Consider the following 15,226-nt stretch of genomic DNA (forward strand, 5'->3'; position numbering starts at 1 on the left):
CAGAATTTTTGGCAAAATCTCTGTGATATAATATGCTAAAGTCCTTCTCATGCACTGAAAATTCAGGGAAAATATCTCTTTGATGATACTTTAATTTTCATGAAGATATGTTCCAAAGAATTGTTTTAAAACTGGATTCTAATGTAGCTAAGAGAATATTCTGACATTTTAGGGATGTGAATCACTTGTGCTTCTGGCCTGCTACCCAAAATGTCTGCAGTACTGGCATATGGGTCTCAGTTGTAATCAAACAGCTGCCCTAAAACAGACTGTGTAGTGCATATATATAAGGAGGTTATAAAAAGCCTGATCTGAGGATTGTTCAGGCCATTGATTAGCAGGGTGGCAGTTTGCCAATGAAGACATGACTCGTTTTTTGGCATTAACATGGCCACAGCTGTTTATTGAGTGTCTCCCCCAGAGGGTTGGCCCAGCACAGAAAGGAGCCTGACCTCTAAGCTGTCTGGCTGCTTAACCCAAGAGTCCATGGAGGCCCTGATGCCTGTTCCATCCCAGCTGGGAGAGCATCTGGATTCCCATACTGGGAAGTGACCATATTGGGGCCCACCAGGCATCCACCTCACTTTGATAGCCCTAGGTCTCTTGGCTATGAGCCCTTGGCCTCCCAGCCGGGTAGGCCATGCTCATATCACTGCCAGTTTTGTTAAGGAAACCCCCAACCCCCAGGAAATCCAGTGAGCAAACTAGAATCCCCTGCCAACAGGTTCCAACCGTACCTAAACTGCAGCTGTGACAATTAAAACAGAACGGTCAAACCATAATAACCAAAACCGTATTGACAGGGTGTGAGGGAGGGAAACTGTTCAGGCTGTGGATTCGAAAGACTGCCAAGGTGGCAGGACATGGTGCCTATATAAGCACCCGTGCTCCATCCTATGTACCTGATGGGGCCGCATGCGTTCCAGTGGCCCTCGCTGGCCACCGTCATCCTTGGCTGCCTCCCACTGCATCAATGGTAGCTGAAGTGAGTCCTGGCTGCTAATAATTACTTTGGAAAGGATAGGCCAGGCTGATCATGATATAAAAATCAGCAAGCACACTGAGGCATCAGCAGTGATGAGGATGAGTCCATACAATGAGGTGTGGCTGGAAGGAGTGCCCTCAGTGCTAAGCAACATCTTTCTGACCCAGGTAGAGATTGCACAGCATGTTAGGGATGGCGATGGCACTGTAATATAGATCTGCATACTTAATTAATTTAATATATATAACAGAGGTAAACAGAATGGTTTTCAATCAGCAAAGTTGTCAGACAAGGTTGTATTTTATCTTCCTATCTGTTCCAGTTATATGCAGAACATACAATAAGAAAAATTGGATTAGATTAAGATGAAAGTAGAGTAAAAACTGGTGGAAGGAACATTAACAATTCGAGATCTGAACACAGCAACACATAGTGAAGATGAAATGACTGCTAATGAAGGTTAAAGCAGAAAGTGCCAAAACAGGATTATAGCTGAACATCAAGAAGACAAAATAATAACTACTAAGGAAGTACACAGTTTTAAGGTTGATGATGTTGAAACTGAAATTGTTCAAAATTTGCTATTCTGTGACTCCATAATCATTAACCAAAAGGGAGACTGCAACCAAGAAATCAGAAGCAATTTAAAACTGGGAAGGATAGCCATGAAGGAACAAAATAGAACAATTCAAGAAAATTATAACTAAGATAAAAATAATTCACGATAATTTCTAGCTATGTTTTTCCTCATTATTTTGTACTAGTAAAAAAAGCCCATTGTATAAAGGAGACAATGGGCGCTAGCAGACGGGGGCAGGCGAGGGGCGGAAGGCGACCTGTAAGAGGAGGCTGGCGGGGGTTCCGCGGCTCCTGACGGGTGCTCCTCGGCGACTCGGCGGCGCTTGCGGGTTTTTTTTTCTTTGGGCTGCTCCTCGGCAGGTTTTGTTGTTTCAGCGGCGATGAGGGCAGGGAGGCCCCGGCAGCCGCTCTCTGCGCACGCGTCGGAGGACGGGTGCTCCTGGGCGGCTCCTGACGTGGCTCGTCGGCAGTTTTGGGCTGTGTTTTCTTTTTTATGTGATCGGTAGCTCCTTAGCAGTTTTTTTTTGTTTCAGGGGCAATGAGGGCAGGGAGGCCCCGGCAGGCGCTCTCTGCGCACGCGTTGGAGGACGGGTGCTCCTGGGCGGCTCCTGACGCGGCTCGTTGGCGGTTTTGGGCTGTGTGTTTTTTTTTTTGTTATCGGTGGCTCCTCAGCATTTTTTTTTTGTTTCAGTGGCGATGAGGGTAGGGAGGCCCCAGCAGCCGTGCTGTGCGCGGCTGCCGGAGGCTCCCAGGCCGGCGGCTTGACTTTGCACCTCTCGGCGTGTCAGGCCGGCGGCAAAGAAGCAACTGCGAGCCGCGCTGCGCGCGGCTCACAGTTGCTTGGGGCTGGGAATCGGAAGGACCAAACGGCAGCCGCTTTGCGCCTGCCAATTGGTCCCTCCGATTGTCTGTCCAGAGGAAGGGTCAAATCCGGACCCTTCCTCATCACGGACACATCCCACCTCAGAACGCCTTACCGGTTTATTTAGTCCGTGGCGCCACGGTGTTAAGATGGGTGTGAAAGTTGGACAATGAAGAAAGTTCACAGGAAGAGAGTTGATTCATTTGAAATAAGGTGTTGGATGAGAGTGTATGGATACTAAAGGTAAAGGTATCTCCTGTGTAAGCACCGAGTCATGCCTGACCCTTGGGGTGACGCCCTCTAGCGTTTTCATGGCAGACTCAATATGGGGTGGTTTGCCATTCCCTTCCCCAGTCATTACCATTTTACCCCCCAGCAAACTCATTTTGCCAACCTCAGAAGGATGGAAGTCTGAGTCAACCTTGAGCCAGCTGCTAGGATTGAACTCCCAGCCTCATGGTCAGAGCTTCAGACAGCATGCCAGCTGCCTTACCACCCTGCGCCACAAGAGGCCTTATGGACACGATGGACCAATGAGTAGGTTCTAGATTAACTCAAACTTGAACTCCCCTTGAAGCTATCATACTTTGGTTTTGACAATCTGATTTGCTCCCTTTTCTCTTCCATATGGAAGAGTGGTGGTGGTTTCCAAGCAGAATTTTGTACTTATGTCCTGTTGCTTCCTCATATTGTAAGATGCTTTGAGTCTACACAAAGTAGAGAAATGTGGGGTAAAAATCCAAATAAACCTCATGCTGGAATAAAGAGCTCATCTTTAAGGTGCCACTGACCATCTCATTCTGCACACTATTAAATTACATTTTGAAAAAAAATGTAAAAAATTCTACTGCTATGATCCAATATTTGCAATACTTGTACATGTTATTTCAAGTCGAGTACTGGAAACCATGCTCATTGCTCTGAGGCTTGGAAATAGAGAAGTAACTCTAGATACCATCTTTGCTTACAGAACTCTACATGGAGTCCTCAGTTCATCACACTGCCTTTTTTCCTTGGTAGGATGATAGTATTTGCTAGACTGAGGAATGAATGTTGAAAGACATCAGGGTAAAAATGGAAAGGAACAATCATATTAAGAGTGTAAATGGTGGGCAATGGTGGGAAACACTGGGGTTTTGTTTGGTACAAATCAGTCTTTTGTGAGCCCTATCTTTTAAAAAAAAAGTCTAAAGCAAAAACTTTTCCAGTTATTATATAAAGCAAATATTTGGGTTTTGAAAGAGAATGTTATTAAAATGCTACAAACTTTCATATACAGTACATATTTGTTTATTTTATATGTAACTATACTGAAAATAGCCCATCTTCATTATAAACACTTGTCTTGACTCCTGATAAGCAACTTTAAATATTCCTAATTTATTTATACTTGACTGGTTGCTGGACTGACATAATATTACATTACTGAGCTCAAAGCAATTTCCACACCTCTTATTAATGATCCAAACAATGCTAATATGTTGGGGAAGGGCTACATTGCTTTGCTGTCATTGCTATCACTAAGAAATGTTAACTATTAATGCTCTAACATTTTGCTCTCCCTCCAGTACTACTAATAAATCTAAGCATAGTCAAAAGAGGCTATTTTTTACCCCTCATATACTACAAATCTTAAGGTAGGTGGCTAATTTTAACTAAAAGGCAGCCAGTTTGTGGTTTTAGCAAATTCAGAGCAAACACTGATTTGACTAGAGGATAGTACTGTTTAAGCTCTTGCTATTTACACTCTCTCATACACATGCACACAAAAAAACCACATGGCCACAGCAGGAGCCAAATAAAGCTGTTGACATCAACATAAGGGGCAGACAAGTCTTAATTATGTGCATGCTGCTTCTCTGATTGGATTGTGGCAGTAGGAAGACATAAAATTATTCCAGCATTGGTAAAACAAAGGTGAGCACTCGTCTGCCCAGCAGTTCCTCTCTTGGTGACTTCTAGAAGATCTAGCTACTACCCAACTGATTTGTTTGCTTGTTTAGATCATTTGTAAGTTATCTTTCCATGGAACTGCTCGAGGCAGGCAACAATATAAAGAAAAAAGAAAACAATTAAAATCCAAATAATGTTAATAAAACAGATTAACAAACTAACCCCAGCAATATAGCCATCCCAGTCTACATAAACCTGACAGATGATAAACCAGCATTATAAAGAAGCAGCATAAAACAGTCACAGGAGCGCAAAAACAGGTTGAGAGCTAGCATGGTACAGTGCTTAAGAACTGTGAATTCTAATATAGAGTTTGTGGGCATGGGGGCTTAAATCTGTTTCACTTATCTCTTTTTATTAAAGAATCTTGGTAATGCCCTTCCACCATCAAAAAAAATTGTTATTACCAGAATTGGTCAATCCAGACTATTCTTCAGAGTCTAGGGATGCCAGCCTCCAGGTGAGACCTGGGGATTCCATAGAATTACAGGTTGTACTCTGAGAGGCGGTGAGAATGAAGGAAGAGTAAACCTTCCCTGGAGCAGTGGCAATGAACAGACTGAGGGGCATGGTTGGAATGCTTAAAGAAATATAGCAAAAGTTTATTCCAGTTAAAAGAAAAACATTTTGTTTATAGTCAAAGTAGAAAACACAGATGGAATTCCAATTAAGTTCCCTCCTAATTGGTTCAAATTGACTCAGGCAAAAAAAAAAACAGACTATGGATGCATTTCCTGGCATAATAGAAATACCTTGTAGACAAGTTTTGTGGTCTTTGTTTAACCAGCACAGATGGGGTAGAACAAGGAGTCAAGGGCTGGGTAGTTCTTTTATAAATCACTTGAAATCTAGAGACTAGTTAGTTTATTCTTTACCCTAAATCTCCCTCTTGATCCCCTGAGCCTTCTTGTGCCAAGGCTGACCACGAGAGTCTGCATATTGTTCTTTAAAGCAATATTTGAAAGAAAACCCTTTTGCCTTGGTCAGGGCACTTGTGCTGGTACATCACCTCTACCCAGAAAAAACCCTCCCTCATTTCTATTTCTGCTTCTATCACTGGGGGACTCTGGGAGAATCCATGTGTCTGTGAGTAAGTGCAAAAGATGAAAACATAGAGCTTGGCAGCTGAGAGAATCCTACTTCTGTTGGGAAAGGCAAGCTTTGTAGGTAAGTTTCTAGGGTATAGAATCATAGAATCATAGTATAATAGAGCTGGAAGGGCCTCATGGGTCATCTAGTCCAACCCCCTGCACTATGCAGGACACTCACATCCCAATCGCTGGACACTATGCAGGACACTCACATCCCAAACCTGCCACCCCTTTGCCTTCACAGAATCAGCCTCTCTGTCAGATGGCTATCCAGCCTCTGTTTAAAAATTTCCAAAGGTGGAGAACCCACCACCTCCCAAGGAAGCCTGTTCAATTTGTATTTAAGATTAGTAAGATAATAGATCTTTAGTAACTTAGTATAAATTTAGCATAAACCCTAAATCAAGCTCAGATACTTGGGAATACTCAGATGACAAATAACTAGAGGCAGAACACCACACAAAAGCACTGAAAAAATGTACTGCAAGCAGAAGCTCTAAATTACTGTCATTGGAATGTGTGCAAAAGTTCAAAGGTTGACACAAACTGTCTTTTAGACTCCAGGCTTGGACACTGCCCCCCCCCCCATCCTTGAACACAGGGGACTCCTGTTCTTTAACACAGATGAAGACTTTCTCTTGCACACAGACTCTTCTAGGCTGGCAATTTTAAGGATTCTCCAGCAGCCTGTGAGGCTCTTTTGTAATGTGATTGAATATGGGAGAATTGGTTTTAAGTTTCTATTTTAGCCTGTTTTTGGCCAATCCCCTCAACAGTCTGGATAAGGGTTTTTAGGGAACCATGATGCACAATACAAACTCATCCCTGTTGTCCCCATATTATCACCTTTTATAGGGACTCCCTGTGCCCCAAGCAAGGCCTTGCACTCTGCAACAGCGAATAGGCTAGAGGTCCCTGGGCTGCCAAAGTCCACCAGCCCTTTACCTGGTTTGAATCTGTTGGTGGTCATCTAGTCCACCCACTGCACTATGCAGGACACTTACAACCCTATCGCTCATCTACTGTAACCTGCCACCCCCTTGAGCCTTCACAGAATCAGCCTCTTCCACCTGTCTCCCTTTTCCTGGAAGTCCTGAACTGCCCCATCAAACTGCCCCATCTCACAGAGAAACATTTAATTCTCTTGCTACATTATTAATCCCAGCTACTTGTTTTACCTTGTCCTCTTGTTCTATAGCAAGGTAATTTCTTGCAAATAACTGTTGAAAGATGATGGCAAACATGTTTTTTCCAGGGAGGCAGATTTTGAGGTATGGCAATTAAGATTTAGTTATTGTTGGTATCCATTTTGTGGTTGTGACTCTATTTTCTATCTAGTCCATGCCGTAGTCTCTACCGTAAATCTCATTTGGCTCTACTGAGGTACCACACAGCAAAGGTTCAAAGAACTCAAGAGGATGTCCAAGTTGGAAGAGGACTTTGATGTCCAATTTGGAACTTGGAAAGGGTTGTAACTATAGGACAAGGACATGGATGGAAGCGGGAATAACAATGTACCACTGCTACAGAGCCTAAGGATACCTTAGGAAATAATGGGGAGGCACAGGAGGGGACTGTAAAACAAATCACACAAGGAACACCTTTACTTTACTAGTCTTGCATAAGTATACTCAAACATTTGCCAGGTAAATTTATTTCCTATTTGCCAGTGGCAATTGAGCAGCCAAATAATCCCAAAGATGGTCAGTTTACAATATGTCAATTTTTTTTTTTTTTTTTTGCAAGACAGGCTACTTCCAGGCACCAAGTGCTGACCCACCGAAATGAGGAAGGATCAGCCAGGAGTTGTCTTCTGATTTTCTGCTAAGGAAAGTTTGCTCATAAATTTGCCCAGCTGATCAGTTAGAAGTCAGTTTTTATAATTCCCCATTCTGGAAACTTTGTTGCCTCCCAAACTTTTTGAGAGGCAGCAAATTTATGGGGAGAGGATGACCAACCAAGCTGATCTCTCTTGCTTCTCCCATGCCCACTGATAAACTTAGATTGTAAAAAAAGAAGAGAGAAATCTTTTTTTCTTTCATTTTGCAGTGCAGTGATGAAAAGAATTGCATCTATTCTTGCCAAGCTGGGAATGGGGGCCAGAAACAAATGCTTTCTGCTTTACTGTTTCGGGATTAAAAACATTGCATCTGTTCCAAATGGGCTTGAAAGGATAGAAGAATGTCCTTTTTGCAACTGATCTATGTAACTATTTGGCTGAGGGGACAGAGTAGATAAGAATTCTGTTTCCGGCTGATTCCATGATTCCCTGGGAATCTGTTTCTGACCAGAAGGTAGCTACAGTCTTAGTGTTTATCAGTTTTTCAAGTTGCTTGACATAAATCAAACACATCCCAAATCAGCTCATAGTCTAAGCTGTTAAACACATTCTCAGAGAAATTATCAGCATCCCTAGTGTCATGCTTTTTTCACCTGCTTTCAATGTAAATGCATCCCAAGAGAGCATCAGACCCCATCACGTCATTGAAAGAAAAATAAACAACATTTTATAAGAGGGGGGGGGGGAAGTCACATCAGATTTAATACTGTTTAAAAAAATTTTTTTTAAGATCTGAATTCTGCATTGTTGGAATCAAAACTAGTTGTATGATTAGTCACAGTTTTAAAACTGGAAATCTGTTTCTCAATAACTATTAGGAAACTGCATGAACACCTCACAAACAGAAGTTTATGAAGAATTTTGGCCGGTCCATGGTTTGCAAAACAAAGTTCATGAACTGAAGAGCCATCACAAACTTCCACAAATTTTAAAGTAGTTTGTAGTGGTTTTTAAAGAGAAGAAAAAGGGGTTAAATGGCTCCAAACTTTTCCTTTCTGTTCCTTGCTGCTTTTCACAGAAAATACTCTGTTTTCTGCTCCTCAACAAAAGTGGTAGGGAACAGAAAGCAGGGGATTAAATGGGTTGGAGTGAGCATGGTGTAGTGGCTAAGAGCAGTGGTTTCTCATCTGGTGAGCCAGATTTGATTCGTTGTGTTTCCACATGCAGCCAGGTGACCCTGGGCTTGTCACAGTCCTAGAATCATAGTACTGGAATGGCCCTCCAGTGATATCTAGTCCAACCCCCTGCAGAATGCAGGAAATTCACAACTACCTGCCCACCTACAGTGACCCCAATTTAATGCCCAGATGTTCCCCCCCCCAAAAAAACCAGAATCCCTGGCCAGTCTTGCCTGGAGGAAATTTGCCTACCAATCCCCAAATGTTGAACAGCAATTCCCTGGGGATGCAAGAAAGAACCATAAAATCCAACCATGGACATAATCCCTTCTGCCCAGACTCTAATGATCTGCCTACATTCACAGAATCAGCATTTTTGTGAGGTGGCTATCTATTCTCATGTCCAAGGAAGGAGAACCCATCACCTCCTGAGGAAACCTGTCCTAATGAGGAACTGCTCTATTTGTCAGGAACTTCTGGATGTTTAGCAGAATTTTCTTTTGAATTAATTTCATCCCATTCGTTCTGGTCTCTGGGGCAACAGAAAACAACTGTTCTCTCCTCTATGTGACTCGAATATGGCTATCATATCACCTCTTAGTTGTCTTCTCTCCAGGCTAAACAGACCAAGCTCTCTCAACCTTTCCTCATAGGTCTTGATCGCCAAACCCCTCACCATTTTCATTGCCCTTCTCTGGACATGCTCCATTTTATCTACATCCTTCATTTGTGGTGCCCAAAACTGAATACAGTATTCTAAGTAAATTCCAAACAGAACATATTAAAGTAGTACCATCACCTTGTGCAATCTGGGTACTGTTTGCACTCACTTTTTCTTCCTGATGTCGATCCTGACGAATTCTGATTGATCTGAACCTGGATCTTGCAGCAGATCTGCAACGTTCCTTTTTCCCAACTGGAAACAGCTTTTACTAAGACGTTGCATTCTGCACTTGAATTATTCCAATTGTCAGTCTCCTCACTCCTTCCTGCTTGAAGGAGTGGGGGGGGGGGGGCAACCACATGCACTTTCATCTCCCTTCCTGGACAGCTCTTAAGCTAGTGTGTGCGTGGGGGGAGAACTTCAACAAGCATTGAAGGAGCATGAGGCTGGCGATGGCTTTACTTCCAGCTTTTTGTCCCCAGACTCTATAGCCAGAACCAGCTGGGGGAGGGGTGAAGGGAGGGGAGGGGAGGGACAAGTCTCCTACAGTCTTTGAATTGATGCCCTGAACAATTATCAACAGACTAACATGCTACATCAGTAGTGGAGGCGTGGTGAAGAGGGTGGACGATAAATTGGAAAAGACTACAGAATTCTACACTTGCAATACTGGGCTTTCAGAGCATGTTTCTCATATTTAGCGGATAATATCTGCTTCCAGATAGCCTGGAGAAAAGGTGATATCACCTCTGTGTCAATCATGGACATTGCAGATGGAAAACTTAATGAAACCAAAATTAAAATGGAAATCAGAAAAGGTGTAGTTTGCTTTTTAAAATCTGAGGATTTTAAGCCCAGCTCAGCTCAGACCCTGGACAGCCCAAAATCCCATTTGCTTTTTAGTCACTGAGACCTATTATGCATGGTGGCTGCTACGCCAGGCGGCGGCTGCACCATTGTGGTGGGGCAGGATGCCCCACCATTCCCCGTGTACACACGGGAGTGGGGCTCCCCAGTGTATGTCGACGCCCCAGGGTACAATGTGCACATGCACTGCACATCAGGGCCGGGAAGCCCGGGATGCTGCTCAGCCATGGCAGTGGACATGAGTGAGTGGGGAGGGGCTGGGCCCCACTGGATGCTATGGCGGGGGCAGGGAGACGCCCCTGCCAGCTTCGCAGCTCCGCAGAGGTCACAGGAGCGTGCGGTGTCCCTACAGGGATACCGTAGGTCAGGGCCAGGTGGGCCAAAAGGCCTGGCACTGTCAATTATGCACAGCGCGGGCCTTACCCAGCCCCTGCTGGAGCCCTTGGTATTCCAGGGACCGCGGCAGTTCCCACATTCCGATAATGGGGCCTTCCATAGCCCTGGGCTGGGCCATGCCAACGCTGGCAGCCCTATGCCCTGCCTCCACAAGCGCAGGCATTCTGGCCCATGCATAATGGGTCCATGTCACACTGCTGACTAATGTGCTTATAGTGCTGTTCTGACAGAACAGTTCTCTCAGAGCCTCACCTACCTCACAAGGTTTTCTGTTGTGGGGTGAGGAATGGAAGGCATTTGTAGGCTGCTTTGTGATTCCTTTAGGCAATGAAAAGCAGGGTATAAAAAACAACTCTATTATCTCACTGCTTCATTTCTTTAGCATTTTGTTTCCAGTCCAACTGACTTCTGGTGTATCAGCACGGGCAACATAAAATATCTGTGGAAGAAATAGTGTAACCTTAGCAGATTTAACTGACATTGAGTACATGTCCAAGTTTTGTTTTAAAAAATAGACATTACCCCAGGCTCTATATATGAATGCTCTATATCAGGGGTAGCAAATGCCAGCAAATGCTGTCAGGGGCTCATGGGAATTGTAGTCCATGGACATCTGGAGGACCACAGGTTGACTACTCCTGCTCTATATTATCTCATTAATATAATGCCTCTCCATGGCTGTTTTCCGACATTATCGTAGTCTTACAAGTTTTTCCTGGGAAGTCAAAAAAATCTAGTATGGGTACCATAATCTAGGTATTTATACTAAGCTTTGTGACCCTATTAGTAATTTCATAACAGTTCATCCTGCCCTTAAATGGTAGCTTAGATTTGATAATAATCCAAGTAAGGGAAGTTTAACAACCAGAAGTTCGGAGATTGGCTTCCAGAAATATCATAAAACATAGAATCTCATTACTTGACAGGCCTTTTCAAAAATATCCCTTTAAAAGAAACTGCTGCTTCTGCCTCTTTTTTTGGATCTGCTTGAAAAAATAAGTTCAGTCTCCATGAATCACAGTCTGCTAAGGTATTGATTTCTATTTATAAAATGTCTAGCAACAGCTGTGGTAACATCACATCTCTTAAATGTAGATTTATGTTTGGTAACTCATAATTCCAGTGGTCTGTTGGCATCTCTCACATGTGACAAAACATAGGACATTTAAACATATAAAATGTCATGTATTTGAGAAAGATTGTTTTATCAGATAAAGGATGACTAAAACAGACACTATTAATTGTATTTTTACAGTCAATGCCTTTAAAAGACACATATGGGAGTTAGGTATGCAGTTCCATTTACTCTGATTTTTTTTTTGCATTTCTAATCTTCCCCAAGGTTTGGATCAATTGGTATATATGGAAAATCTCAAGCAAATCACATATGTTCTAGTTACATAAATACAAGTTGTAAAAATCTTCGTTTAATCAGAAATTACTAACAGTTTCTTTGTTCCAGTGTCCTGGATCTACTGTGTGTGAAGAGTTTGCAAGGGAGAAATCTTCCCCACCCAAGCATTTATTTTTTCTGCAGATTGATTGGAAAAGCTAGTTGGATTCACTCCAATGAAAACAAAACAAAACAGTGGGTCACTGTCAAGGATAAATCAACTTCATACAAACAGGGACTCATTTTGTAAAATCTGTTCTTTCTTTTGCTAGTACATCTATTCGTTAAATTTTCTTCCTTATTCACCTTTTTTCAGATTATCACACAGATGAAAGATGAATTCTTGAATCCATTGGCCAAATTTCAACTTTGGGTGATATTTCATATTTCAAATGTTGTTAAGAATAATTCAGTTTAAACTATAAAGTGGGGGTAGCCAAACTGTGGTTCTCCAGGTGTCCATGGACTACAATTACTACATGGACTACAATTACTATGAGCTCTTCCCAGCACATGCCAGCAAGGGCTCATGGTAACTGAAGTCCATGGACATCTGGAGAACCACAGCTTGGTCTCCCTTGCTCTACAGGAACATATATACTTGCTGATGTTCCAGTAGTCATATTTAAAATCAAGTGAGCTGTGCAATAACTGGTTTTCCAAAATTAGTAACAGGTCAAAAAAAAAACAATTCATATGCAAATCATCCTTATTCTGGGTGTTATGTTGTTTATTATTTTAAAATAAGTAATCTTTCTTATGATATATTGAATTAGGAGGGAAACAGATGGCTTGTTAGGAATCTGAATTTTATTCACGTTTTAAAAATATCTGCTGAACTCAAGAGGCAGAAATTATCTTTGCATATGGGAGTTACGTGTTGTTTTTGTGAAGAACCAGCCTGCTATAAACAAGAGGGTTTGCGTAAAATGATGTAATATATAAAATAATATAGGTCTTCTGAAATTCCAATCTTATGCCATTTGCCTTCACATTGGATTTTAAGGACCAACGGAAGTTTACAGATGAATGACGATTCAGCATTTTATGTTCTGTCCTTTATAGGTAGGTTTGAATCTAAACCTTGTTCTTCTTCTATGGAACAATAGGTATATAACTGAATATCTTCTTCCACAAGGCTATCTTTTTTGGGGGGGAGATCATTCCATATAGGGGGACACATAAGAAAAGCCATGCCAGATCATCAGACAGAGGTCCAAAAAGTCCAGCATTCTTCACCACTGTGACTAACCAGCTGCCTCTAGGAAGTTCACAAGCTGGATGAGTGCAACAGCATCCCACGTGCCCCTACAACTGATACTTAAAAGCCTCTAATATAGATGGAACAGATATCTATCATTGCTAGCAGTCACTGTAACCAGTAGGCATTGATACATAATGCATGATGTACATATATCATGACACATATATCAGATACTACCATGGTGGGTGGGTAAGTAGTGAGTTTCCTGCATTCCTCAGGGGGTTGGACTAGATGACCCTGGAGATACCTTCCAACTCCATGATTCTATAAAATGCTGCGTATTAAAGCTGCATGTCAGAACAGGATCCAAATCAATGCAGGCACAGCTGAACTGCAAAGTGAAACTAGCAGATGTCTCTTCTTCCCCACTCAACTGGTGGTTGGGCAAAAATGCAGTGTTGTAAACTGAGCATTATTTTCATTGGTAGTACAGTATACATTAGGAATGTGCATTTGTTTCCAAGCTAATGAAATAAGGAAGAAAAGCCCCATTTGTGAAAAAACAAGCAGTCCAACAAGTGATAGAGTACTACTTATCACAAAGGCACATGGCATTCTAGTTTAGATAGTTCAGGATATGAGAGGGAACATGAAAGAGCCAGGACAAATATGAAACTAACATATAAGTATTCAAATTATCCAAATAACACAGACCTTGAATACAAATGAATGATGCTGATAGATCTTTTCTTCCACAGAGTTTCTACCAGTGGTTGGGGTACAAAACTCTCCAGACACTTCATGATAATTAGATAAATAGCTTTGTTACTGATATAGGTCTGAGAATATCATCCTAAGTGGATAGAAAACAAAGACACTGCAATGTTCTCGGTCATTCCCTCACCATTGTGGAAAGTATAGGCAAGTGTCCACAGGAGGACTATAGTAAAGGATCCACAGTGGGAAAAGGAGTGAGGGGGGCATCTGAACACGACTACTCGATGAACAGTAGTTACAGGTAGGTGCAACCCCATTTTCATCTTTGTAGCTTCTGTGCTGTTCCACATGGGGGAATAGTGAATTCACCTGATTAACTGGAAGGGAGTATGGGCTGGCTAGGAGATAATAGAACACCAAAAGAAATATGTATGCAAATAATGGCTTAAAGTATCATAAACAATTTCTGCAAGAGTTGTTGTCCAAAGTCTTTTCCTTCAATGTATTGCTTGAAGTGTTCACAACAAATAATCAAGATGAATGTTTCTGTCAATATGACATTTCTCAGAGATATACACATTTTAAAAAATAACTATCACTAAAAATTCTAAAGTTGAACTTGCATGCAGCCAACTCACTCCTTAAATGATTGGCCCACCCTTCAGGTATGATGTCAATACTGGGAGAGCACTCTTCCAATGAGGGCCAATCATTTCAAATTGCACTCTACCAATGAGGTATAAGCAGGTCAAATTGCTTGCAGATAGCCAGGGAAAGCTAGACCCTGGGAATGTTTACTCATGAGTAAGTCATGGCCCTCAGACTGGATAGTTTAGCCACAATCAGGAGGGCCCTCAGCCCTGGTAGTATAACCCCAATCAGGAGGGAGCTCTCAGCCAGGAAAGGCTAAAAAGGATTCAGCTCTCTGACTCCAACTTCCTGCCAGTTTCAGAAGTTTGCTGGGTGTCCTGCTGCCAGTAAGTTGCCCATATCTCTTTCAACTTGGCAAGGGGGGAGCAAGCCACCAACTGGTGTAACCTCCGCATGCCTTCTGGAGGGTAGCTGTGGAAGGCCCAGAAACAGCCCCCTGCCAGCCCCCTGGGACACAGGGAAGCCAGGAATAGCCTCTGCCCTAGAAATGTTTAGTCATGAGTGAGAGCCAATCACTTCAAATCACATTCTGCCAATAGGGAGGAATGCTTTGGGGATAGTCATAACAGGCAATAGCAGTAGGAAAAATAATCCTGATGTTGATGGGACTGGGAAGATATAGACTGGGAAGATATAGACTTTCCCTTTCCATAAGGGTCTTGATGCAGTCTTTCCAAGACCATCACAACAAAGCAAATTTGAGACTAATAGCATGGAAGATGTGGAAACTGTAGAGAGGGTACAAAAGCACCATGAGGCCATGTTTCCCAGGAGCACCTTCCCAGTAGAAAAAATGGTTATTATGCCCTGGTTTTCACTGTCCAAAGCAGTCTCAATGTGGCTTATAATAAGACTTCCCAACATAAGACACCCTGTGAGGTAGGTGAGGCTGAGAGAGCTCTGAGA

The sequence above is a fragment of the Paroedura picta genome, chromosome 9, assembly GCF_049243985.1.
Source record: "Paroedura picta isolate Pp20150507F chromosome 9, Ppicta_v3.0, whole genome shotgun sequence".
NCBI lineage: Eukaryota > Metazoa > Chordata > Lepidosauria > Squamata > Gekkonidae > Paroedura > Paroedura picta.